The sequence below is a fragment of the Lissotriton helveticus genome, chromosome 10, assembly GCF_964261635.1.
Source record: "Lissotriton helveticus chromosome 10, aLisHel1.1, whole genome shotgun sequence".
NCBI classification, from domain to species: domain Eukaryota; kingdom Metazoa; phylum Chordata; class Amphibia; order Caudata; family Salamandridae; genus Lissotriton; species Lissotriton helveticus.
The window spans coordinates 363,359,506-363,386,775 of record NC_136071.1 but is presented as its reverse complement, the minus strand read 5'-3'; positions in this window follow the sequence as shown (position 1 = coordinate 363,386,775).

Here is a 27,270-nt window from a genome sequence, read left to right as displayed (position 1 = left end):
ATTTTACTAATGCCGTTTGTGTACATTTTATTAACTTATTTAATTTCCTAACTGAATTACTTCAAGCTAAAGTTGCAAACAAACAAAGAAATGTCATTCATTTCTTTGGATGGAGGAAATCAGAGGGGCAGATTTATGAAGGCCTTGCGCCGCCGGTGCGTCATTTTTAACATGGGAAAAAGTGACGCACCGGCGGCGCAAGGCCTTCATAAATAAGGCCCAGAGTGTTTTGTAAAACTTTAGAATAAAAAACGATCCCTCAACAAATGTTGTTTTTTATTTGACAAACCTTTATAACAATGGTTTTAATAATGCTGTTTGTGTAAATTGTATTAACTTATTTAATTTCCTAACTGAATTACTTCAACCTAAAGATGCAAACAAACATAGCAATCTCATTAATTTCTTTGTGGCGATTTTAACGCTAAGTTTAATGGAGCCTTTCAGACCCTTGGAGAGCCAAAAGACGAGTATGCTACTGTTCAAGATGCAAGGAGGGCTGAGCTCCATAATTACTCTGCTGCCTGTGGATTGGCTGATTTACTTGAGTCAGTAGGAGGGGCCAACAGTGTGGTACCTTCCTTTAGAGGCAGGGGCAAAGCATCAATAATTGATTATACGTATGTAAGTCCTAATTTTACCCACAGAAAGGGGAGACCACAATGCCCTGTGTGCCTCAGTGTTGTTACTGATTAAAAGAGACTTCTTGAATATTAATTTAGCCTCTATCACACAGCATTCAATGGATGGCTTAAGACTAGTATGCACGTTAAAAATCCTACAGAATCATTGTCTACCCTACTCAAGTCACACCTAGGCTTCTTTCTCAACTTTTTAGCTGACAGTGGATACGAGCTGATGGCCTCGCAATACAATAGCGTAATATGCAGTATTAGGGAGTATATGTTTAATCCAATCAATTCATCTAATGTAGACCCCAGGTGGTTTGATGGGTCTTCTTCTACGGCAAACCACAGATTGAGGAAGGCCTTAAATGCACAGCCTAGGGTAAGGTTCGAGGTTTTTCAGGCCCCTTGCAAGTATAAAACCTTGCATCTACGCAGGAAGAGGGAATTATATAAAAGGGATTGGAGGCTGTTGCAAGAGCAGCCCTTGGGAAGGACAGTAAGTCACTTTGGGGCCTTGTAAAACAATTGCCCCACTAATCCACTCCTGTAAAATATTATTCCAGGTTCAGACGAGGTTCTACATTTTACTTCTATCTATCACATAGAGGATGATCCGAATATGCTAGCTTCTCTGTGTAATAGATTACAGAATTCCTGACCTGTTTCTATATCCGTGCAGGAAGTGAAACTGGCAATTTAACACAGTACGCTGCCAGGTCCAGACAGGGTACCAACTGATCTGATTAAATGTATGCCCATATTATGGGCCTCTTGAATACTAATATTTTTAACTGCTGCTTAGCAATCAATTACCACACTCCTAATCCACATCAATAATTGTGCCTGTATGTAATTTGAAAAGGGCTAACGTATGTCTCCCAAGTGCTACCATTCCATTTCACTCATTGATAGCACAATTAAAACTATTGGTAGAGTTATATATGAGCAATTGGTCAAATGGGCTGCTGATAAGAGTATTCTTTCTCCTTTTCAATTTGGGATTTTGTCCAATTTTTGGTATTAATAAGCAGTGTCTGAACCTAGCTGTGACAATAAACAAGTACACCCACACCAGATGTTGACCCATTTATCCCGCCTTTATGGACATGTCCACTGGTTTTAATTGGGTGACCAGGACCAAGTTGTGGCTAATGTTGCTGCATCAAGGAGTAGACCCCCTTGGTGAATGTTCTGCAATCCTTACATGCAGATCTTTCAGCTAAAGTGTGTCTAAATGCTCATGGTGAGCTCCTACCTGATTTCCCACTGAAGAGGGAAGTGCAGCAGGGGTGGATATTGGCACCTCTGCCTTTTATCCCCTATATAAATGGGTAACAGATCACCTAACTTCCACTCAAGTAGACACCCTCGGAATGGCAAGCACGCCGGTGCCTGCCCTACTCCACGCTGATGACGCAGTGCTTTTAGCTCTTACTCCTAATGCACTGAGGCAGCTGGAGGCCCTTTTTCCTGTTTTTATGCAAGATCTTCATATAAAAAGAATTACACTAACTCACATATAATGTCCTGCGGGCGTGGTAAATCAAGGTTAAATAAAATTACCATTAAGGGGCTAGCACCTACGAGTGTTGATTATCTGGGCTTGACCTTTAGCTCCTTTGGGTCTTGGCACTCCCAGCATAACAACTCTAGCCTAAATGGCTGGCATATATTGAATCAGAAATAGGTAGAATTGGTATGCAGAGGGCTTCTGTAGAGCCAGGTCTATGTTCCAGTTTTCATTCATTTTCAACGTAGTGTCAGTTTTGTATCATTCCGCAAAGGTATGCCATTTTAGAAGCATAGGGGGGGGGACAGATATGGCATACTTGTCTTTGAGAGTCCCATATGGCCCTCTTGTTTGCTTGTGGCAGTCACGTGGATGTTGGGAGTGCACTTTGTTATTTAGGCTTAGAGCTGATACTGTTAAATATTTACTGTGTTTCCTGCTTGGGTGTCAGCCAAATCTTGCTGCTATTCCATGTGATGGCAAAACAGGCCAAACGATAATACACTTTTTGCTTTTTTTGTAAATTTTATGAATTTTATACCAGGCTGTTTTTAATTCCCTTGTTTAAAAATAAATACCATAATATTAGGCAGTGTAGAGACGTATTTTCATTGGTTCTGCATTTAACTGAAGCGGAAATCTGTCTACACATAGGCTCATTTTTAAATCATGCTGTAAGGGCATGTGACACTTTGGTGCTCTAAACTATGCTGAGATTATCTGTCACCCCTGTTATAATTATTGTCTTTGATATATGTCTTTTTAACTTCTATGAAATGTTTTTACCTGCTGTATTTATGTCACTTTCAAGGGCGAAAATGTTGACCGAATAAAGTTACTTTGAATTGAATTGAACTCTAGCCTCAAACTGTGTAGAACTGCTGGGACAGTTTGTAATCTTATTAGACCGGGCTCTAGAGTGACTGTCTTGCCAGCATTAAAGGTGTACAATTCCCAGGGTGTTAGTGCTGCTACCCAGGGATCAGGTTTGGGGGCTTTTAACAAAAGTTGCTTCTTACATGCAGAAGAGAATTGTTTTCTTCATCAGTTGTTGAACTTACCTCCTACCAGGGCCGGACTGGCCGTAGCGGGCACCGGGCAATCCCCCAGTGCGCTGCACGGGTGGGGGCCAGTTTTGGGCCCCTGGGGGCCGTTTTTGTTACAGGGCCGATTTTGCGTTCGGCGGCACCTCCAAACCCCCCCCCCTCCCCGGAGTGGGGAGGGGGGGGCGGGGGGCGGCCGAGCAATTTGCCAGGGCCTGTTTTGGTTCCCAGTCCGGCCCTGCCTCCTACCACTTCTAGCTTTATTGTCCATTTAGAGCTGAACCAGGGTTTTATTTCTCACAAGGTCCACGTGGTGCCTCTTCTGTTGTGGGCCACGATCTGGACAAATACGGCAGCAACGTTTTGCAGGGATATCATCATTGAATGTCTCAACCTCAAAAATGCTTCTTTTATTTCATGGTTGAGATATATGTGGGACACCCTAGTAACTCTGGGATTGTCTTTTCTGTTCACTGACCCTAGTAGTATTTCTGAAGCTGATAAGATAAAGGTGAAATCAGTATTTGTGGAACACTGTGAAGATCTGAGAATGAAAAACGAGCTAGCAAAATCTTCAGTCTCAAATTTCTCTAGATCTTTAGTTACAAATGAACCCCCTAAGTATTTATCTATAGAACTCACACAATGGGAGCAATCACTTCTTTTCCATTTCAGGGCAGGTTCAAAATATTGCTCCCTGTGCTTGAAAAGTGTCTCAGATTTAGAGGGAAATATTGTATCATCTTGCACATGTGACAATCATTCTGCACAATCACTTTTGCCCTTTTTTGCTGTTTGCACAGTTTCCCACGCAAGATCTTGTTGAAAACCTTTGTTATGTAAATTAGGATTCCAACAGTATAGAGTAGCTTTGCTATACTTACAGTTTTTAAGTTCACCTAAAATTTGATATTATGTCTGTGCCTTTTTTAAATCAGCCATTCGTGCAGGAAAACAATGATAGGGTAACTGCACATTGGTCTATGTATTGTTTTATTGCAATTTTTTACTGAATGAATGTCTTAGGTTTTAGTAAGTCTCATAGATATGTATATGTCGCTTTTATCCATTTGTACTTTATATTTGTCAGTACCTACATATAGCTCGAATAATGATTTGAATTGAATAAATGGACTAACACACTGTTGGCAAACTGTGAAGATAAATGCTACAAAATCACATCTGAATGGAACCACAATGTGGCGGATCTCAACAGTACACATAAAGAAGCAGATGGGTGTTTGTTGCCGCATGCTGCTAATGGTGGTTTGAGGCAGTAATGATAGGCTCAAATAACACCGTTTATTATGTGTTTGGCATTCCATGACAGAATCATGGCTGAATTGTTTCTGAAATGTGGTATTAAAATTAGCATGCAAGTCCTTGACAATGGGAAAATTATTTTAACTCTTGGTGAAAATGTTTGTTGAGATACGATAGGTCTCCATATGCTTACCGGATGTGAAACAGTAAGCATATTTGTGGGAAGAGGAAAAGTAAGTCCATCCAAAATCCTGTCTGCCAACAGACATACACAGAAAGCACTTTCGAAGCTTGGAGACAAATGGGATCTCTCTGAAGAACTGATGGGCAAATTGGGGCACTTCTTATGCTTGCTGTATGCACCAAAATCTTCAGTTCATCACGAGAATAACTTGAGATATCACATATTCTGCGCAAAGAAGAGTGAGAAAGACAATCACTAACTTCCACCTTGCAGGGACTAGGTGAAGAAACATGCGAAATGTGTGAATAAGGCACTATAAGCAAGAGATGTATTCTGAATGATCTGCAGAAACATAGACCAATTGGAAGATGGTGGAAGGTGGGAAAACACAAGTGAGCAGGGTAACTGGTAGTGGACTTGTTGGAGGGGCAGCCAGCACCTCAGGCTGTCTCAGATCTCCCAGCTTGCAAATGCATTGGGAACTGCAACCTGCCATCATGTGTCTGCTGTCTAAATTACTTCAGTGCACTGACATGTGCAGACTTCCCACCTTTGAAAATCAAACAGACACAGAGTATGATGACACCTATTCAGAAGAGGATGAAGACGAATGTGGATGAAAACATTGTGCTCATGTTTACTCATGAAGTACATTGCCTATGTAAGATATAACACCTAATATTATTTGAAATTGTAAGTGAAAATTATGCATATAATCTATATTAATATATGAGGAATACAATGATGTTATATTGTTATTATGTTAAGAACTATATTGGTATTATTACAAATATTAATCATGATTATTTTTAGATATTATTTAATGTAGCCAATCTGGTGGAATTAGGTTTATTTTTCTACATATTATGATGAATTTGTATGCTATTTATCCAAAATAGGAATAACAATCGTTTTTTCATTAATAATCTAATAATAACAGACAAGTCAAAGAGTGATGACTTGCTCTCACATATTTTCCATCTCTGGGCATCCAAACCTTGCAAAACAATCATGTTAGAACCCATCCCTGAATGTAAATTTGGCACACTGGCTCTTGGCCTATGTAGGTTTATCCTTGTTCCTTTTCCTCATCCATTCTTCTAATAGACCTGACTCACAAAAGCATTAATGAGTATGGGAAATAGTACTATATGAACACTCTTTTATTCGCACGTACATGTTTTTGTTAATCGGCCACCAAATCCACAAACTACATTAGATTGCACTCCTGTAGTATTACTTTATGTGCTCTAAAATGCCTTTATGAATAGCCCTCATTGTGTTATACTTCTGTACAACTTTTGCTACATTTTGCAAACTCACATCTATCTAGATTGTATTCAGGAATACAAATCTTCAGTCAAAATCTAATATTAAAATAACAATATCAAAATTGAGAAATATCAACATAATTAATAATAAACTAACAATAATGTTTGAAGGTGATATATTATTCAGGCATTTAAGTGCCCAAACAGCTGCCTCTCTTGATACTGGCCATGGGGGTCATGGCCTGTACGTGATATTTCTTGATAGACAAGAACCTAGCCTACAGAGACTTAGCTATCAAGAGTGCAGCAGGTACAGTGCAAAAGGACCCAGCTCTGTCATGGCCTACTTCACCTCAATTAGTTACTGGTTTTTACTGACAAATCAGAGGAGGAGGGAACCTATATTACTGCTTCCATTAAAGCGAATAGCAATTTTGCTATGCCAACTTATGCTTTAGGGGTAAACCTGGTATCCTAATTAATTATGACTTGATTTATACAACAACCAAACTATATTCCTTTAGTGATTGGGTTATTTATTCACCCTATTTTTTTCTCCAACTCTTTTTTTATAGTTGTAAAAGGACCTCATATCCTTTTTGTGGAACACATATAAAGTAACATATACATATTTACATACATAACATTTATTACAATATACAATACCAACAATTTTACAAACACCTATTTGACGTTATTCTACAGCAACGTAAGGCGCCTTGAACTGATACGGGAGCGCGAGGAGACATAGCGACTTGGTTACAAGAAAAAGAGAATAAGAATGCGACCGCAATACCGAGAAGCAGATGACTAATGAACAGCTTAGTGGAAACGCTTCACTATTAAAGTAATGTGAGGATTCGTATTGGTACCATACCGAAGGTTAAGCAAGTCCGCTCGAACAGCTTCACCAGTACTATAAGAACAATAATAAAGGGTCAAGAACCGTGGACCCATTTCCATATTGAGAGAGTCGCATGGTCATTAAGAAATTGTTCAGGACATTGGCAGATTATTCCAATGTGTTGTGAGTAAGAAGCCCTGATGAGAGCCCATTGAGAATCCGTGTGGCTTGAAACGCGTCGGCAATTGCTATTAAATTGGTAAATATAGATAAAACGCCAAAGGAAATGTTATTGATTCAGGAAATAATTTGGAATGAATTCTAAAAAAGCCTAAGGAAATTTAATGGTGTCATTTTGGAGTATATATGGCACATTGGTTTTGTGTTATACTTATGTTGCTGTAGAATGACGTCAAATTGGTGTTTGTAAAAATTGTTGGTATTGTATATTGTGATAAATGTTATGTAATTTGTTATGTATGTAAATAAGTTTGTCTTTGCCTATGCAATTGGCAAAAGTTGAGCTCAGAATTCTGAGCACATTCTGTAGTGAAAATAATTAGGTGGGATTATAAACTACTGTATGCTACCAATTTTTCTCTGCGATCCCTCCTGATGTTAGACATGAAGCAAGTAAAATGCCTCAGAGTACCTAGAGCATAATGCTGCATTGTTGAAGGGTTGGTTACAAGGACAGCTACGACTTTCTTAGAGTTTTAGCTTCCCAATTAGGTTATATACTTGAAAACTCACCGGACCTGCCAAGCCTGGGGTGGCTGCCTTCATCCCCTAATCCCACTGGGACCCTGCCAGCTGTCTCCCCCCGCCGCCGCAGCCTCTGACACCGTGCTGCGGCCGCCGAGCGGGGGAGACTACGATTCCCGGCGTGCTTAGCGGCAGGAAGCCGCGAGAGCACACTTCCGCGCCAGGAGGCGCTTCAAATTCCCTCAACAGACCCGCGTCACGAGAGCGCGCGGGAGCGCCGGGCTAAGCCCGGGCAAAGGGCGGGCCCTCTGTGGCCCTCAGAGGCACGAGGAGGCCGGGACGGGCCTCCCCAATTGGCTTCAACGAAGGAGGAGGTATCGAGTTGTTTTATTCATCCTTCTTATTGATCTCACATTGTACCGTTTCTCTGATTTCCTCTCAACATGTCCATCTGGGAGGAGCTGAATGCCTTGTGTGGTACGAACTACGCCCAGGATGTATCTACCCCCCCTATAGTGGGTAGAGATGCTGATGCGGATAAAAACAATGACACTGAGAATTCACCTAATGCCGACAAAATGTGCACTAGCCCCTCATTATCTCCCTTCAACCCACCTTTATTATTGCCGATTGAGGCCGTGAACAGAATACCTGACTCCGTATCACCACTTCAATTGACCTTACTGGCCCAGATCGAGCAACTGCTAATATCTGCTTTATCACCCCTGGTCACAAAAATCAACGCCCTGGGAGACAGGTTGACCAGTATTGAAAATACAATACTAAGGAACTATACTCCAACTGAAAAAACTGCTACACCCATCCACCCCATTCTCCCTAGCAAAAATGAAAAGCTCAAGCCTACGACAAGTCCGAAAGCTCAAACTCTTGAACCCCTTATGTCTATACCTTCTAATCCAAGAAGCCGGAACATTACTTTTAACCCCATACCTGTACCCCATAGAATTCCCAGGACCGCACTTCGGATTAACTTACCTCCAGAAGCCGCCCCCTACGTGGCAGTTCTCTCTGGGGTCCCTGCATCTAGGCAGAGTAAATTTGAAAATCACCAAGACCTGTTAAACAAAACCATTTCCTGGCTACAACAAAACAGACCATTGCCATCTGTTTTAGATGGTGGAATCCTGAGTGTCAGGAGGGTGGGGTGGCTAGGTACGTCGCCCAAAGACATCCCGGGCGACCTGATTTTAATTAAATTCAAGAGTATGACCATTGTCCCCTATTTGCGATCTTCCCTGCCCAAAGAGGGAGATGGCCCCATTTGCATCTGGGACCTGTATGATTTCTATCCTGGCCCCCGACTCCATCCGTCCCTAAGGCAAATGACATTGAACCACAATTCTTGGTGAAAGGTGTTTCTAAGAACTTTGCGCCACTAACCACCTACCCTTTTTCGATTTTGCACGTACATTGTCAAATTGATTTTAGTTTGTTTTTAATAGTTGGATCCTTCTTATTTTGTACATGATATGCTGAGTCATTTATACATGTATGTATTTTCACTTGCTGCTTTTATGGTTTTAAACAAAAGAAACCGAATAAAGCTTATTTTGATTTGATTTGACAAGGGTTATTGAGCCTCTCTAAAAATGTATAAAACATTGTGTACAGACATTTTATGGGCTGGGCTCAGCCCTACCTTTCCATCCGAATTCCCCATGGTACTAGACCTTTTACTGTGTGTCAACATATAGGAAAAATATCCCTCTATATAGTATTCTGGCAAAGAGAAGTAACAATTCACTAATATCACCTACTTGCAACCTCTGGTATAATGGATTCCAAAATATGTTTCACATTGTGCACCTATGTCCAGTATTGGAAAATGGTAGAAATACATTTTTGCTTCCTTTAATGAATAGATTTAAATCAAGCTCTCCTCAGGATTTGATGGACTTGGTACAAAATCCTCCAAATGAATTAGTGTGTTTTAAAATGTACACATTTTCATTTTGTTTAATCTGTTTATTGAATGGAAGGAATATTTCAAAAAAATGTTAAGATCTGGATGCTAAGGGGCATATTTACAAGCCCCCATTACCACTAACCCTGGCCGTAGGACTACACTACGCTCGCGGCGCGTGCATAGTTTGCGCTACTACATGCTACACAAATTGCACAGAGCACAGTGCAAAAATACGTAGCACAGCAAAACAGGCATTTTTTGCTTGCTCGCGGTCCTCAACGTCACGTTAGCGACCGCGAGCGAGCAAAATCAACATCCTGGCGAGACGTTTTCCTCGTTCGCGATCAGCAACATCAAGTTGCTGATCGTGAATGTGGAAAATAAACCTCCCGGCAAGATTCTCAACGTGGGGAGGTCAGGTTTCTCATTGCGAGTGGTCACGTATGCTCGCGACCGCCCGCAATGAGAAACTACCAGTCCGCGTTGAGAAAGTTGCAGCTTGAGTACAAATCTACTCGAGCGGCAGAAAACGACTGTGCACTGTGCAAGATGCCATTTGCAATGATTGCACAGTGCGGACCAGCATTTGGCACTGTGCAATCAGTGCGAACTGTATTTTCCCTACCGCACTACACAGTTCGCGTAGCTACGCGTAGAGCGAGTAGTGCGAAGTGCACTTTGCGTAACTGCGCCTAGCGCTACTACGCAAACTACACCCAGGGTTAATTTGCCACCACAGCGTCAGTTTCAGTGACGTTGTGATGGTGATAGGGTCCTCGCCTTATTTACAAGGCAGAGTTAAGCCACTTAATGTGGGTTAACAGTAGGGAAAGTGTTGGACTTCGGATGGGATGCATTTACTATGTGCATTCCAGCCTAAGCAACAGTAGCGAAAGTGTTTGGTTTTGGAGGGAATAAATGTACTAATCCCACTACAGTGGAAGGAACAGTACGGAAAGTGTTGGACTTTGGAGCGAAAAGACTAACTATTCCAACTCCAATCGAAACACTAGCAGAGAAAGCGTTTGGACTCAAAAAGGATTACATACAAGAATGCAAATCCTAATATTCAATACAAAATGTTTGAACATTTACTACAAAACATTATTAAACTATGGTATCCAGTAATAAATATATCTTTTTTATGTTAGCATATACATTAAACAAGAAAGAAAGAGAAATACATATAGTTATCTCAACTTCACTAACTACAAAAAACATAATTATAAAACCATTACTTATTTATTTAATTAAAATAAATACATAAAAAACAAATTACCTTTAAGTGACAAATACCTCAGAAACAAAATTCCACAAAGAATTACCATTAAATATATTTTTGTTCAAATAATAAATATAAAACATACATAATTAATCACCAATTAAAATATTACATAAAAATATCACAGAATATTTTAAAAATAGTATTTTCTTAACAAACTACCTACCCAAAAAAATAACACAGCATTAAAAATGATATGTTTAATTAGCATATGCAAGTCATAATACATATTTAAATAAATAGAACACTATCACAACACCCTATTCTCCTACAAACCCAGCAACCAATAACTAAAAAATAACCAAAATAAATCAGTACTAAACAATTTACATAATTAACAATTGATTACAAATCATTAATAAATATAAATTAACAATAATTTATACGTTTTTATAACCGAACTAGCAGCCCGTCCCGACGTTGTCCGGGTAGACTTTTCGAGAGTACTGACCAGCATCACCGCTCCTCCCCCACCAGCATCGCCGCACATCCCCGCGCTGGGCACTTCCTCTGCTGTGCATTCCTGAAGTGCCTGTCCGAACCCATACTTTACTGAGGCCCGCTGAAGTGGCTCGGCACCCCTGCCCGCCCTGTTGTCCTGACCCTGCAGGTGTTGGCGAAGTGCAGTTTGAGTGTACCGCGCTGTCTGAAGGAGGGCTCACTTGACTGTTGATGTGGCGATCCTGCGGCGGGCGGGGTGTCATCGTTTTGGGGAGATAGTGCCATGCGACAGTCAGAGGGTGCCAGATCCTAAGGTGGCGGGGTGCACATTTTACTGGAATGGGAGACATTCCCCCGGATAATTTGAAGAGGTGCGAGCTGCGGTGGGGAGCTCCGGGGTCTACATGTCTGAGGCCCCCCCCAGCTAAGATTGAGAAGCAAATGGCACCGTCTGCATTCACAGCCCGCTGTATTTACACGTTCAGCGCGAAAGAGCGTTTTGCTAACACGGTCAAGTGTGATTCCTTACACGCCGTGGCACCGTCTGCACTCACAGCCCGCTGTATTTACACATTCAGCGCGAAAGAACGTTTTGCTAACACGGTCAAGTGTGATTCCTTACACGCCGTCAAACATGTAAAGTGTGAATCTATACTACTTACTCACAATATTTGCATTGTGGGATGGCTCCTCCCCGCGCTGGGCTCTCCATCAGCTGGGCACTTCCGCATGTCGGGTGTCGGTCCCTTGCTCCTTCCAGCGCTCCTGTCCGACACCGAACGCCGTGTTTACGTAGCGCGACGCCCACATGCCATTGCGCCTCTCGCAAGCGTTGTGACGCGGAACGCCGCGTGTCTACTCACTGTATGCATACGCCCATACGGACTACTTTTCCCCTAACGTTCTTCCCCCCCCAATGTATATGGTGTGTTGATGTATAGCCTATGTCCATCTCCTGGACCTCCCCTTTCCAACGCTGTATTGGGTGTTGTGATTGGTGATGTACTTTTCGAGTTTACCTGGCTCAAAGGACACAGTTCTCTCTTTATAATAGTAGTATAGATTAATTTCTCACCCTACACCCCTACAAACCCCAAAACCAACTACTAATGTACAGCTTAAATAATTTGGTAATAAACTATTCACATAATTAACAATCAATCAAATCATTTATTACCAATAATTTTTATGTGTTATTACTACATTAACTTCCCATCCTACACCGATGCAAACCCAACAACTGACTACTAAATTACAACTTTTTATTGTTACTAATAAAACTCAAAATATAATATAACACTTATAGTCACTAACAACAATAAAAAAAGACTAAGGTTCTGCTTATGCGTTTGGCAGTGTGGGGGCAGGACAGCCACACTGCCACCCTACTCCCACACCGCCAAACGTGTGTGCGAACCACCTGCCAGATTATGACTTTTTTAGTCACTGGTTGGCGGTTTCTTTGGCGTTCCTACGGAAGTGCTTATGCAACGGCATCTCAATGGGAACGTCATAGGCAGTACCTGCATGGCATGGACTGGTGCTGTCTGAGCCGTGCAGGTACCAGGGTGCATATACAAAGGGGAGCACACCATATGCGCCCCTGTATGCACCCCATGGCTCCGCCACAATTTTCATGGAGGGGGAACCATGGACACTATGGCAGAGAGGAAGATCGTAATATTCTTCTCCGCCAAGCATATTGCAGCCTCAAGATCGTTGCACCACCGCCAGGGATCTCTGATTTTGGGTGGTTGCGGAGGTGCATTGGCAGTCCAACCACCCAACTGGTAATTGGGCAGTGGCTGGACTGCTACCACCGTGCACAGTGAGTCGGTGGCCCGTGGACAGCCGGACTCATAATTAGGCCCTAAACCACTTAAAATTACTAACAACATTTTTTGAGGCACGACTAGAGAATGAGGTAAATGGCCACCTAGCCTGTGAGTTGTGCACAGGTCAAAAAGGAAAATCAAAGAACCTACGCTGACTGCCGCTGAAAACCAGCCAATGTTGAAAAGATAGCACATCAGAACTGCTGGTGGCTATGTCAGAAGAGTTTTTCAACTAATATGACCCTGTATCACTGCCCCAAAAGCGTTCTTGACAAATAACCCACCGCGCGATGTTTCAAGTTGGCGCTAGTAAAAGGAAGATTGCTCGGGGGAATTGCCAACGCATCTGTCTATAGCGACCCACACAACTCTCCTCAAACCATCTCCCACCAGTAAAGAGACAATGGGGCATATTACCAAGAATAAGCGATAATTATCGCTAAGCTTGGTTAGAGGCAATAATTTTATCGCCGTGCTTCGCCTATTTTTATCACTTAGAAACCTTGCAATTATCAAGGTTTATCTCCTAAGCGATAAAAATCGGGCGAAATGCATGACTATCGCTGTAAAGTCAGCGATATTCATGCATTACCGAGCTAATGCTCTTAGCCATGTTATCCACCTACCATTGGATAACATGGCTAAGAACTGCTCTGGGCAGGCGTTAGCTTTTGGAGATAATCGAGCTTAGCGCGATTATTTCCAAAAGTAGGTAATAGGAGATAGCGATGTTAGCGACTGTTTCCAGTCGCTAACATCTTGGCACGCCCACTTTGCATGTCATTAGCGATAAATATCGCTGACATGCAAAGTGGGCCCCAAGATGATCGCTATCTCCTACTAGCTGTCGCTAACTGGTGTTAGCGACAGCTAGGTAATAGGGCGATAAAATTATCGCCGCTTTAGCGGGAAAAATTCCCGCTAAAGCGGCGATAAGGCCCTTGGTAATATGCCCCAATGATAGCATACATCTGAGATAAACAATGATAAATTGAAATGTTAAAAGCAACATCGACAAAGCGCTGCTGCACCCAAAAGGTTAGACTCCGCACCTTAACCCCTTCCATGCTCATGACGAGCTCAGCTCGACATGCAGTACACTGCTTGTGTGCTCATGACGAGCTGAGCTCGTCATGAACAATGGGAGTCCTAAAATATCAGCACAGAGGGGGAATTGCTATAGCATTGAAGTGGTTAATACCGCTTATACACAGCAATATTAGCTAGTCAGTCTAACATCCAGCCCTTATGTAGAACAGAAGCAGAGCACTGACTGTAAATAACTCACCAAAACTTCAGTTTGGTCCAGCAACATTGTTCTTCAGTCATACACAAATGAACTATACAACTTAATGTCACAAGCCACTACAGGCAAAACTGAAAAAGGCTTCATTAAGACCAAACACAACACTTGCACAACATGAGCAATTGCGCTCTGTTGTATAGCATTTTAGGACCCTAGTGTAATTTTCCCGATTCATGCCCATATACAGGTATAAATCACCCTATCCTTATATAGGCATAGAAATCATAACCATATTTAGACATAGCTCATGCAGTCCAAATACGGCATGGCTACTTCCACTAGTTCCGAAAATCCACAATGATTTCTTGGAAAACTCGCCTTCAGCAGTCAGGGACTTATCCTTGCTTGAATATTGATTTGCCCAAGAACTCATGGAGTTTTCAAAGAACTGAGACTCTTTGATGACGTTATTATGTCCAACCTTACATCAAACTCGGCACCATCAAGGTATAAATATGCCCACACTTACCCTAACAAACACATGGTGGTTTGGAACCGTTCGACTATCTACTTGCCCGACACAGCTCGCTGCAACAAGTGCCGAAGGAAGCCGACCCTCCAGCAGACGCACTGAGAGAGACGCTGTCTTTTCTCTTGCTGAGAAATCCAGCTCCAGTGTTTTCAAGCTCCCCTTGCGGGGTGCTGATGAATCAAGCCCTGAGACATTCATTCTAAACCAAGGTACGGAGCTGATTGGACCCTAAGAGAAATCTTGGATAGATTCTTGGCAAAAGAATACTAAACCTATGCTACACCATACTTACTTCTTCCCTCGTACTAGACTTAGGTTAGGTACACCAGGGTAGGCGTATTTTAGAAGCACCAGTTGAGTACTTTTAGTCATTGTTATTTATGTATGTATTTTATGGCTTAGAAACCATACCATGCTTTTACGGTATTATTTCATAATTCTCTTCATGCTGTACGCATTATACTTTACAACCAGTATTACAATTGTAGCAGTTCATTTCTTTTGCATAAGAAAGAAGACTGTTCAATAAATACCTTTTTATTAAAAACGTCTGTCTCTCTATTTCTCTGCAACTCTGGTGAAACGAAGCATGCACGTTTGACTGAGTGAAATATCTATCTATTGTTTCCACGACTCAAGAGATACGTTCTATATTGGGAAACAAAGTTGTCATGTTTTATGCGGTTGTCAGAAACTAATCCCTTCTTGTTTATTCAAGAAAGTTTCTAGTGACCTCTGAGCTAGCTGGCACTCACAATTAAGTTTAGTATATTTGATAGAGACCTAGTAGACATAAGTTCTATGTCAATTCTATAGGGTATATTATTCCAATGCACAAAGCCTATTGAGAATATAGGAACTACACTACATGGCGCCCAACGTTTGGTAAGGCACTAATTTAACGCTAGATTAAGCATGAGCGCAAAATCCGCTCCGATCGCGGATTTTGCGGATTTTCGGTAAATCCGCGATCCGCGAACTCTCGCGAATTTACCGAGAATCCGCAATCCGCGATCGGAGCGGATTTTGCGGTCAAAAGTTCAAGCCTAATGCATTTACGATGGCGCCGGCAAGCTGCCAGCGCCATCCTCAAATGGTTACTTAATTAGCTTCGACAGGAAGCTCTAACAGATAAGATAAAGCAGGGGCTCGAGCGCCTGCTTTATTTTATCAGTTGGAGCTTCCTGTTGAAGCTCATTAAGTAACTTTTGCAGGATGGCGCTGGCAGCTTGCCGGCGCCATCGTAAATTATTTACAGTGTCTTCTTGCATAAATTTGAAGGGCAGGGTTCATTCTGGCACGACGGTCCTGGCACAAAAAATAAACCTCAACAGGAAACACTTGCAGGTGTGCCTTGTTCCCAAATATACCATCGGAAATCCGCTGTGATGCTGGTCTCTGACCTTTTATACACACAAGAGGCATGTGCGCTCGCATTGAAGCCCCGTCCGTTTGGCCCCGCCCACACACTCGAGGTGTGCACCGTCTTCCCGCCATTTACCCACTATGATGGACATTTCACTCAAGGGACCCCTGCGCACTTCGGCGCGATTGCATTAACACACACTTGGTCGCTGGAACTAGTTGAAGCGCAAATGCGGTGACTCATTCATCAGCCCCAAAAAAATCGTGAAATCGTGGCATTTGCATCTTTGACTTTTAAGAGCACAATCCCCGTGCTGTTCCTGTGACCAGGGGCTTCTGTCTCTTAATCTGCTGCTCTGATCGGTCTCTGACGTTTTATACACACAAGAGGCATGTGCGCTCGCATGGAAGCCCCCGTCCGTTTGGCCCCGCCCACACACTCGAGGAAGCCCCGCCCCCAAATCCGCAGATCCGCAAAATCCGCGGATTTTGCGGATCCACGATCCGTGAATCCGCAAATTCGTGAATCGTGGATCCGCAAAATCCGCCCATGCTTACGCTAGATACTAGAGTAACTCAGTCGTGCTTTTCACAGAGACCCCTTTTTTCCCGTAAAATACTCCAATAGACTTCTGGAGTGGGTGAAGGGATAAAATATCCGCCAAAACTAAACAGGACGAAAAAAATCCTATATATTAATTTTTGGTTTTGTTCAACGTTGAAGGATACAGTGTTCCAAAATATTGTGCACCATATCTTTGTTTCCTTGAAACTTGCTCTGCAAGACTTTCAGTCAACAAAATGACTAAAAACAAACCCGGTGGAGCTGCAGCAGCAGCCCGACCAGGTTTTGACACCGCAGGGTTTACTGAAGACGACGTGGATGATATAATCATCCCGGGAAATGTAAGGAAAACCATCACTATAAAGCTTATAACAAATGGCGTATGGTGGTAGAGTAATCTTTGTTATAGAGGCACACGAATATTGGCAGACAGAGGTATTCTATTCATGGATTCTGTTTCCTACAGCAAATCCAGTAACACATGAGTTCCACTTCTACAAAGTAGAGGAACCTCCAGTGGAATACACTCCTTTCGAGGATGTGGAAATTCCATTAACATACCAAGAGCATCAGCTCTGGTTTAAAGGCACCCTACAACATCAAAATCACATTTCCAGGCTCGGTCCATTAGGTAGACCAGGAGCAACATGGCCGGTATTAGCCAGCTATACACCACATCCTGACATTGAAAGAATGACAGATGTAGAACTGTTAGCTCAACTAAAACAATTAATAAAGATACATAGACAATTGGTTCAATATGTCATGCGAACTTTAACAGTCCAGCCTGCTATAAGGATTCCACAACACACCCCTAACCAGGGGAACACAAACAAAATTACACCACAGACTATACAATCAGTCATTGGTAAATTACCCGCAAAGAGGGAACAAATTCCATTCTGATTAGCTCAAAAAAATTACTAAAATAGACGCAGTATTTCCCGATAGTACACCTCATGAGAAACACAGGATTCTAACAATCTGTTTACCAGTGGGGATCGCACCACACGTGGAAGACTGTGACACTTGGGGTACAGCCTTTGCTTCAATCTACACAAAAACACATGGTGTTCCATCTATGGTGGTAATACCAGACGTCCTGAAACAGATTTAAAATGAATACGGACCAGAACCTGCCTTGAATCTTGGTATGAAATTACTAAAAGATTACAAACAGGTCTCTGCTATATTATCAGCTAACATTAAAGGTGAAGCAGCATCCGTGGCAATCCACCAAAAATTAAAAGAACTTGATATTACTGAGCAACCATATAAACTTGCCAGAATTATTGAAAAATCCTATGAAGAACTAGGTAGAGATAGTGTGAGTGGGTAACCAGTAAAACCCCAACTCACAGAAAATCCTGAAAAGGTCTTTATTAAAAATAATCTCACAGCTCCTAAAAAGAAGTGGGAGAAGACTAAAGAGACATTTCCTAAAGAAAAGCGTTCTCAGTCCAGAGGAAGGTCTCCTCAACAGGAGCCCTCTGAAAAGAGGTATAACCTCAGAAATAGGGATAATTTGAGAAAACCTGATAGATATCAAGATCAAGGTACTGATACACGTTCCTCTCATACCTTTCAGACTTCCTCGCAGAAATCTGAAAGAAGAGGACCTTCAGAACACAAAGAAGAATGCGTGAAGTCCAAAGACGATCAGCACGTTCCAAAAAATAAGAAACCACAATTCACCAAGAAGGAGGTAGCAGGTCTAAAAATCAGACATGCCGAGGATCTTGAGGACACAACTCAAGAACGGGGAGTGGGCCGAGACAATGCTGGATAGCGCAGCAGAAGTTACCATAGCTCGCAGGATCCTGAAGGATCATCTGGAGACAGTGGACTTGAATGAATGCATTCAAGTTGAAACTTCCGACACCAGGGTTAGTGTACCGCATAAGTTACGAAGTAACACTCCGGATGGAAGGGGACATAACCAGGAAAATAAAAGCACTCTTTTAGGAGAAGCTCTCTAAGGGTTAGGACATTCTTCTAGCTGAAAAAGACTGGCCACCTCAATTTGTCAGAGAGTGCCCACATTGGGAAGACATCATTATGCCAGCCTTCTCAAATCATATTCCAATTCATAAAAAATACACCTATGCTAGAAAATGGGCTGTAGCCCAAGCTCCAGCATTATTTAAAAATCATGTGGGATGGGATGAGGATTCTCCTCACCATAAAATACAGTTAAAAACTCAACCAACAATGCAAAGGCAATATCCTGTAAAACGGGAAGCTAAAAAACAGGTCAGGGAGATCTTAGATCGACTTGAATACCAAGGAGTGATTGAAACATGCACCTCGTCCATGAACAATCCTTTGTTTCCTGTCTCCAAACCAGACAATACATATCGTCTAGTTTTGGACTGCAGACATTTAAAATCTTGTTGCAAAACTTTTGCAGTACAAAATGCACACAGTGCAGCACTGATGAATAACATTGTGCGCAAAAAATATAAAACCACATTAGATATTTCTAACGGTTTCTTCTGTCAAAACATTGCACCAGAAAACAGGAACTTGACCGCTTTCTCAATAATGGGGACACAGCGTCCTTTTTGCCGTCTCCAACAGGGATTCAAGAATAGTCCAGGATTATTTTCAGCCAGAGTAACAGAGGGGCATATTATCAAGGGGATTAAAAGCCAAGAAAGCAGAGATAAAATTATCTCCCTATTACCTAGCTGTCGCTAACACCAGTTAGCGACAGCTAGTAGGAGATAGCGACCATCTTGGGCCCCACTTTGCATGTCAGTGATATTTATCACTAATGACATGCAAAGTGGGCGTGCCAAGATGCTAGCGACTGGAAACAGTCGCTAACATCGCTATCTCCTATTACCAACTTTTTGAGATATTCGCGCAAAGCGCGAATATCTCTAAAAACTAACACCTGCCCTGAGCAGTTCTTAGCCATGTTATCCAATGGGAGGTGGATAACATGGCTAAGAGCATTAGCTCGGTAATGCATGAATATCGCTGACTTTTCAGCAATATTCATGCATTGCGGCCGTTTTTTATCGCATTTGCGATAAACCTTGATAATAGCAAGGTTTATCTGCGATAATTTCTGACGATGCTTACTGTTAAAAAATTTGTTGCTAAGCATCGTTAGCGATAAATATTGCTTAACGTTGGTAATATGCCCCAGAGTTACTACAAACGTATGATGATGAGGCATTATCTCATGTCGATGACATCTATCTAACAGATGATGATTTGGACAGGCACTTGAACAGAGTGAACACCATAATACTTGGTTTCGCATCTGAAGGGTACAAATTCAATTTTAAGAAATCACAAATTGCCCACCTCAATGTCCTATTCTTAGAATACGAACTTTCAAGTGAAGGCAAAAGCCTGGCAGCAAACTTTCTAGAGAAATGTATGCTGCTCCAACCTCCAAAGATGCTGAAAAACTTACAGTCAATTCTAGGTTTCCTGAATTTCCGAAGAACTTACATTTTAAATTACGCAGAAAGGGTTAAACCTCTCTACGAACTAATCAAACCTGATTTCAAACTAACTCATTGGACTCAAAAACACACAGAAATTTTGCGTTCAGTACAAACAGACATGTTAACAAAAACACATTTACAAACACGCGACAACGTACGCAACCTTGTATTCCGAATCATCCCAGGGAGATGCGGGTTCACATGCCTAACCTTTATTGAAGGTGAAAAGGTGCCAATAACTTATAAATCACGGGGAGCGGAGCTAGCGGGGAAGCGAGATGGCCGCTGCTTAAGCGAGCTCCTTGCCTGAGCCCACATAATCCTTCAAAAACATCCTTTTTAGTCATTTATACCCATACCGTCGTATGCTGCGGGCCGTGTGGGAACACCGAGACAACGAGCGACTGGATAAGGGAAAACGAGCGCGACCCCAGGACCCTGTGACGCTGGTCCGAGAGCGGAGGCCTAAAGGCGTCGGAGAGTGAACGAAGACTCGTCCTCGATTGCGGGGCTGACCCACGACGTGGGTCACGTACGGCTCCTGCGACGGACGGCGGATTCTGTCTGCTGACCGGAGACTAGCGCCACGCTGCGCTAGATCGCGGTGGGCGCCGGAGGCCGGAGGGGTCGGTGGGCCGCCCTGTGCAGAAGCTGTGTGCCCCGGGAGAGTTCGGACTAGGTGGCGGACCTGGGTGAGTGGTGGCCCGCAGAGGCCTGCGAAATTGGATGACGGGGACGGGCCGGGAGTGACTCGCGGAGGACACATTGCCCCCCGCCTGATAAATATATGGGAAGTGGAAGTCTTGTGGCGGACCCAGCGGCAATTTGGAACTGCAGTTGGACTCTGGCCCTTAGGGACAGACGAGCTATTGGGCCAACCTGCCCAACTGCCACTAATCATTACTGGTGCGCACTGCTGCCACGTTACTGCCGCATTCGCCTGCATCTATTGAAGACCATTAACAGCGCGGTGCCGGACCCGCTGCCGTGACCATGGCGTCAAATCACCTGAAAAAGATAGTCAGCGCTCACTGAGACGTGGGGTGGCCCCGATAAACCACTAGGTGACCGGGAGGCGATGGACCGTGGATTGGCGCAGAAGCGGAGCACCAGACGCCACAACCGCTGGGCCGCATTACATATCCTACACGCTAGAGCCACTGCCCGAACGGAATCCGTGCCTAGTCCCATAAGGGGGTCTCACTCCTTCAGTCCTTTATAACAAACAACAGCCTCAGGATGGGGAAGCCGGATCGTAATCAACCGAAGATCACCTTCGACCAGGCCAAGAAACAGCAGGACAACGCCACGGGCGGCACAGAACCCGCTCCCGCTCACATTCACAGATGCCGGAGCGATTACGAATGACGCCATACAATCCATGTTCCACACCATACAAACTTCACTCACGAACATAGACGGAAAGTTCGAATCCCCAGACGTACAGGGTAGACAGAATGTCAGAACGCTTGGATAAGCACACCGAATGTCTGGATATGGCGGAACGGCGGATCTCGGAGGCCGAGGACTCGCAAGTACAAATGGAAGCAAAGCAAACGAAGGTGGAAAAACAATTGGTGGCAATCGCGTCAAAGACGGAAGATTTAGAAGCCAGATCCAGGAGAAGTAACCTCCGCCTGATGGCCATTTCGGAAACGACAAATACAGGCCCAATGGAACAATATGTAGAGAAATTGCTGATCTCCATGGTAGGACGAGACACTTTTTTGGAAGTGTTTTTTGTCGAAAGGGCGCATAGGTCACTGGCTCCGAGACCTCCTGCCAGGTCAAGACTGAGGCCCATCATAGCCAAACTATTAAACTACAGAGATCGAGACGCGGCACTGCGGAAGTCCAGAGAACTGGGGAAGCAAACCCACGAAAGGATGGACAGCTCCATATACCCCGATTTCACCTGGGCGGTTCAAGAAGCGCGGAAGAAATTCATGGATGCCAAGCAGAAATTGCGGGAGCTTAACATACCCTATGCAATGCTTTATCCGGCAAGACTCAAAATCACTACTGAGGGCAAAACGTGGATTTTTAACGACTCAGCTGAGGTGCAGAAATTCATAAAACAAAAAGGGAAACCAGGAGTGCGGAGGAGATCACCACGAAGCGAACAAGATGAACAGCCCACAATGTCAGATGTGGAATGACTTGGCCACAAGACTACATATTGACTGTCAGAGTGCTGAGAGTGCGGGTGCGACCCGAGGACTATTGGGTGATGTACATTGGTGAACTGTGCATACGCTCGCCGCAGACCATGACTCCAGATAAGTGGACAATTGCTAAAGTATATTATGAGGCATGTATGTTACGTGTGGAAATGATGTGGTTAGCACAGGGCCCGTGGAGATGTTAAAGGATACTACCCTAATGACCTCATATATGGGGAAAGACAGGAAGGGGTGTGGGCGTGATGACGTTAAGTTACATAGGGCTCAAACTCATGTAACCTAGGTTGCAGGTAAAGGGTAGGCAGCTCTGTCCCCCAAGCGTGGACCGCACAGTTTATTGTATTATGCTTTGTCCTTTTTTCTTATTATGTTGTTTGTTGGGGGGTATGGCGAGATTTGTTCAAAAAGATGTCTCCACTTGGTTTAGGGTAGTGGAGTGGGTGGGAGCGGTTCTGGGTAATTTGAAAACTCTGACCAGCAGCTTGATGACTGTAATGCTAGGTACTGACACTCTTAGACGGCAAATGCATATGGGGGTGAAACCCGTCGGGGACGTACACTATGAGTTATTATCTTATAGATCGAAGACCACTGACTCTCCTCTCTTGGAATATACGTGGCCTGCACAACCCACAGAAAATACGCAAGGTGGTGGCGTACTTAGACAGACACGAGGTCGATGTTGCCTGCCGACAGGAAACACATTTCTCTGACCTTAGGGCACAACATATTGGAACACGATGGGCATCCTTTCGACTGACGTCCTCTTACTCGTCTTACGCTAGGGGTGTCTTAATATGGGTTAAGCGTACTGTACCCTTCACCCACCTTAAATCAGTGCAGGACGACCAGGGACGCTTTGTGATACTACATGGCAACTTTGGGGGTTCCATCTTAACTATAGTAAACGTCTATGGCCCGAACATAGACGACCCCTCTTTTTACGCCAAAATTTGGTTGACATTGAGGGACATGCAACCAGGCACCATACTCTTGGGGGGGACTTTAACACATGCTTGGACCCAGCGATGGATAGATCAACCGGGCTGGATAGGTATGGCAAACGATCGGCCAAAGTCCTGCGGGATGGTTTATCTGACTGGAACATAGTGGACATATGGAGGCAGAGGAACCCACACAAACGGGAGGGAACGTGCTTTTCGTCGACACACCTCACATGGTCTAGACTTGACTACTGGTTAGTAACACAAGATGCAAGCACATGGACTACAGGGATATCACCCATGCCTAAGACACTATCTGACCATGCTCCAGTCAAACTCAGACTAGATATACCAACGCACACTCCGCGACAATTCACATGGAGACTGAGGCAAACGGCGTTGAAAGATCAGGTGTTCAGGGAGGGACTGCGTCAAGCCATATTGACCTTTTTCGAGCACAACACTGGCTCTGTCCAGAGTACAAGAACCCTCTGGGAGGCGTTTAAGGTTACTATACGGGGACACTGTAAAGGCACACACGCGGGTATATTGCGGGACATACAGGGGCAACTGCCAAACATTGAAAGAGACATTCTGGCATTAGAACAAAGGTATGAGGAGAACCCATCCGACTCCCTGCTGGCTAATATGCGGAGACATATTGACACATATGACGAATATGCAGCGGACAAAGTCAAATATATGTCACGCAAATATGTGGCGCGAAACTATGGGGAGGGAGGCAGACCTGGCAGGGCACTGTCATGCAAAGTTAGACCTACACACTCTATAACACATATTACTGAAATAAAAAACGCTCAGAATGTCTCTGTGTATGACACGCCGAGCATATTACAAAGCTTTACTGAACTTTATACTCAATTGTACAAGGCTCGCGTCCCCCCCCCCCACTCCAGATATAGGACACTACCTAGACGACATAGGACTGGCATGGCTGTCTGATACTCATAGACAATATTTCTGTCTCCCAATTTCTAAGGATGAAATCTTAGAGGCCTTTGACTCCCTCCCCAATAACAAGGCTCCTGGCCTGGATGGGCTCCCGGGAGAGTTCTACAAGGAATTCCGAGATATACTTGTGCCATACTTTGCAGAAATGCTAGAGGAAGCGTATAAGGAAGGTACGCTGCCAACTACTCTCACTGAAGTGCTACTCATAGCACTACCAAAACCGGGTAAAGATCCCCAACTGTGTGACTCCTATAGGCCGTTATCCTTAATCAACATAGATGCGAAGATCTTGGCAAAAATAATAGTGAACATGATACAACCACTCCTTTGCAAACTAATCCTGTCGGACCAAGCAGGCTTCATGCCGACGCGGTCCACTGCCCAAAACGTGCGCACCATATTCTCCCTCTATCATCAACTGGATGCTGCTAATGCGTTTTACTCCGTGGAATGGAAGTTAATGTTTGTGACTCTGCGCAAAATGGGGTTCCCTGAACCTTTTTTGAAGTGGATTTCGTTATTATACACGACACCCAAGGCATGAGTATGAATAAACGGTTTAACGTCTGACCCTATCTCAATTACAAGGGGCACGAGACAGGGGTATGCACTGTCGCCAATGCTCTTCGCCCTGATTCTTGAGCCGCTGGCTTGCAAAATTTGGCAAAACATGCCACCATGGCTTTACAATTCAATCTCCGACCAATTGGCATTTCATTATATGCAGATGACATGGTCCTATATACTACGCATCCAGAAAAGAATTTGAACCCACTCATCAGAGAGTATGTTAAATACGAACAATTCACCAGCCTCTGCATCAATTGGGACAAATCGGTGGTAATTCCACTCACCACAGCTACGGAGGAGCCGGAGTTAGACTACCCCTTAAGATGGTGCACTGACCCGGTCAAATATCTGGGAATATGGATCCACAGAGATCCAGAGATAGTCAATAGGGAAAACTATGGAAAGGCAATGTCTAGATTGGAGGACCAGGTCGACAGGTGGATAAAAATGCCTTTTTCTATGGCGGATAGGATAGCACTCCAGATGCTAATATTACCCAGATTCCTGTATCTGTTCTGGAATGTTCCAATTTGGCTGACAAACGCTTTTTTTGACAGACTACGTTCCACACTCCAGAAACTAACGTGGGCTGGAAAACAGGCCAGAGTGAGTTGGAGAGTCCTTACCCAACCATACCACCTGGGCGGCTTTGAGGCGCCTAATTTTCAACTATACTATCTTTGCGCGCAAGCTCAACACGCACATTATTGGACGAGACCCCATGAGTACATACCACACGTAGCGGTGGAGAGAGTCAGCGTCTCTCCTGGTCCACTGATGGCGCTATTAGCCAACCCCATACGATATGCCCAAAGTGATATGATACACACCGCCAAGAAAACCTTGAGAGCGTGGCACGAATTAGCGCATAGAGCAAACAAATTGCCAATATATGCATGAGCTTTGCCAACAGCAAACCATCCCAACCTCACAGTGACCCAAGAACCCAAAATGCAGAAACTCCTCGAAGATATGGGATTCCGGACGTTAGGCCAAGCGTTCCCTCATGGCACATTTCTCAAATGGTCAGATCCCGCCTTATGTGCACATCAGACACCAATGAAAAACTTTGCATACCTACGCTTCAGTACGGCCATGAGGGTACTTTATAACACTTTCCCTGCCGAACTCGAGCAGCTAGCATAGTTACAGGTGCTACTAACGGCCCGACTCGCCAGAATTTAGTGATACGACTATACACCGCAACTCAAGGTGAACAGGCTGAAGGCCCTATGGCAGCGAAGGGTAGATGGGAAAGGGCGCTGGGCATACCAGTTGATGAACAAGATTGGCAATATAGTTTTACGCAGCTCACACTCCTCACATCCAACTGCAACCTGCGCATTATACATTTAAAATGTCTTCATCAGATATATCATACGCCAGCAAAATTACACAAACTAGGGCATAGGGAGACTGACTCTTGCTACCGCTGCAATGCGGCAGGTGCGGATTTCCTACATGTCGCATGGTCCTGCCCTGACTATCAGACCTACTGGAATGCAGTTACTGATGTTCTGAGCACCATGCTATCTGAAACCTTTCCAAACGCCCCTTTGACATGTCTATTGGGAATCAAAAAACTCAAATATGCTAGACGCAGAAAGTTCTTGGCAGTAGCGCTACTTCTGGCAAAACGACGAGTAGCGATCAGATGGGGCAGCAAGAGGCCAGCTAGATTAAAAGACTGGATTAAAGATATGACCTATTGCAAGACGACACTAGAAACCCACGTGGAAGACATTCCACTGGCGTCCAGACCCAGAGACTTCTGGGAGCCACTCCTGCAGTATTTGCAGGACACTTCAGACTAAATGTTCTGTACAAACGTTGATTCCTCCATTTAATGTGGTGGTACTTTGTCATAAAAGTGACATGCTGAAGCCCTGAGGGACTGCAGTGATGGACGGAAAGATGAGAAGGGCTTCAGGAGTGAGAGGATTGTGTTTATTGTTCTTCGACGTACTACATAATGTACAAAATGACTGTTTATGTGTACCCTAAAATTTAATCTGAGAGTGTCACTTAATTTTTTCCCTTTATGAAAACAAAAGTCTGTATATGATGAAACATGCTGTGTAGCTGCTGGTCAGAAGGAAAAATAAAATACTAAAAAAAAAACTTATAAATCACACTTGTCCACACAAGCTGAAATGAAATTCACTTCAACAGAAAAAATTCTGACAGCGGTTCAAACTGCAGTAGCAAAAGAGAGAGCTCTCGCGCAGGGAAAACGCATAATGGTCATTACACCTGTACCTGCCTGGGAGGCAGTGACAAAAGCGAGCATTCCGAATGCAAAGGCTTTACATCCGAGATGGATACAATGGGTTAACTCTCTTGCTGCAAAAGACGTTGAATACGTTTTTGACCCTTACTTGAAAACTCAAGAATTTCTACAATACGAACACGAATGTCCTTTGCCCACTGAGATTCTGCCTCTAGAACATTACGGATGTATAATTTATACAGACGGATCAGCACAGCCTACTATT